General features: G+C 37.1%; 1 non-coding gene across 1 annotated transcript; it reads right to left on the bottom strand.

Annotated features, from left to right (window-relative positions):
- Window positions 1-1,595: 1,595 nt before the first annotated feature.
- Trnak-uuu (transfer RNA lysine (anticodon UUU)) lies at window positions 1,596-1,668 on the bottom strand. The gene has a single exon. It is a non-coding gene; the product is annotated as a tRNA-Lys (tRNA).
- Window positions 1,669-2,090: the final 422 nt, after the last annotated feature.

The following is a 2,090-nucleotide window of genomic DNA, read 5'->3' as shown; positions in this document are numbered from 1 at the left end:
TGTCCACGTCAGAGAAGGAGTAACAAATTTCAAGTCAATTGGGCGGATAGTTTAGGAGATCCCTTGATGAGTGATATTTATTATATTTTTTTTTTGTTTATTTATTTAATATACATACATAGATTGTAATAATAAGAAAAATATATTTATTTTATTAACGATATTTAATAAATAATATTAAATTATTTTACTCCATTATTATATATTTGTTTTCTTTAATTATATGTGATGTTATTTTAATATCAATCAATATCTAGGTTTTACATACACTGCGTGTCCCGATGCAGCCACGCTTTTTTATTATTTTTAAACTTTCAATGTAGCTAGATTTCAAATAGCTGATTGGCCCAATGTATAGAAAACATGGTTCTTAAATCATGGCTCGTTTTTATATTTAAAATATATAGGCGGACGGACAAACAGACCACCTGATGGTAAATGATCAACGCGCTATAGATTTTGGCGCTGTAAAAAATATCAATCAATCCTTGCATTGCAAATGCACCATCTATCTTGGGAACTAAGATGTTATGTCCCTTGTGTCTCTAGTTATAATGTCTCACCCTTCAAATTGTGTTCCGGACACAGCAATACGTAAGTGCTATTTGGCGGTAGAATATCCGATGAGTGGGTGGTATCTACACTTGCACAAAGCCCTACCACCAAGTAAAAGATCATCACAGTGGTAGTAGCAGTAACAGACTGTGAATGTCTCACTGCTGAGCTAAGACCTCCTCTCCCTTTTTGAGGAGAAAGTTTTGGAGCTTCCACCACGCTGCTCCAATACGGGTTGGTGGAATACACATGTGCAGAATTTCAGAGAAATTTGACACACGCAGGTTTCCTTCACCGTCAAGTATGAGATAAATTATAATCACAAATTAAGCACATGAAAATTTAGTGGTGCTTACTCGGGTTTGAACACACGATCATCGGTTAAGATTCACGCGTTCTTATCCCTGGACCGTCTAGGCTTTAAGATCATCACAATTTCATGCTTAATGTTCTACTCGTGTTATGGGTAAACGTGAATAAAAAAAATCTCGCTTTTAAAATATAAATTTTAAAATATAATTTGATTTTATATATGTCAAAATGTCATTAATATAGGGTGTCAATTGCCATCGACATACAAGTGTTCAATGGCGCGCTTCGACAGACGCTATGTCATGTACGTTCAAGTCGATATAAAGGGAGATTGCGTGTCTTGCAATTTATTACGTCATCAAACACCGTGCGGGCAATATGTGTTGAGAAACTGAGACTCGTTACGTCATTGAATAATCGTTTAAAAGATACCGAAATATTTTTTTTAAATCCGTTCTAGTAAATCAGGTGACGTTTATTATTTAGTGCCTAATTGAAATAACTACTCATCCAATATACATAAAACTTATAACAGAAAATGCAACGCGTTTCGGAGAATGATTTATTTTATTTTGTATATAATATTATTATATAAATAACTACGCTTCGCAGCAATCCGTTTTCTATTTAGAATATCGACACGACAAACATGAATTTCATGTTATTTTACTAAAATGTAATTGATTAATTCATAAACATTTAAATTATTTCTATGAGACCAAAAATATCGCCCGAACAGGGACTTGAACCCTGGACCCTTGGATTAAAAGTCCAATGCTCTACCGACTGAGCTATCCGGGCTGTGTAAGATCTTTGCTAATTTAGGTTATTATGTTGTGTAATATTAATGAAGTTGTTTTAGGGGATATTTAATATTCCTATTTACCCCTCCAATTAACTCTTCTTTCAAAAACTTGTGCCAGGAGTGGGACTATTGCCCAAGGGGTCAAGACTCCGCGGTGAAGAAAGAGGCGCTATACGCACCTTCTCCCCCCGCCGCAATAGGCGTCGCCGGGGTCCTCAGTATCCTGGGAATCCCCCCTAGAAAATGGAGGCCGTCCGTCAGAGTACCGCTGGTTTTTTAATGGGTATTCCGAAGTTCGGGGCTCACTCGGCGCCCTGGACACCGGTGAATCCCACATAGCCCCCCCCCCTCACTTTGTTCCCCTGTTGTTCGTAATGCGTTTTTCCAGCGTGAATAAAAATCAAGACTGGACCTGTGA

The sequence above is a fragment of the Nymphalis io genome, chromosome 26, assembly GCF_905147045.1.
Source record: "Nymphalis io chromosome 26, ilAglIoxx1.1, whole genome shotgun sequence".
Classification (NCBI taxonomy): Eukaryota; Metazoa; Arthropoda; class Insecta; order Lepidoptera; family Nymphalidae; genus Nymphalis; species Nymphalis io.
The sequence above is the reverse complement of the archived record's forward strand: the minus strand, read 5'-3'. Positions and strand labels throughout refer to the sequence as shown.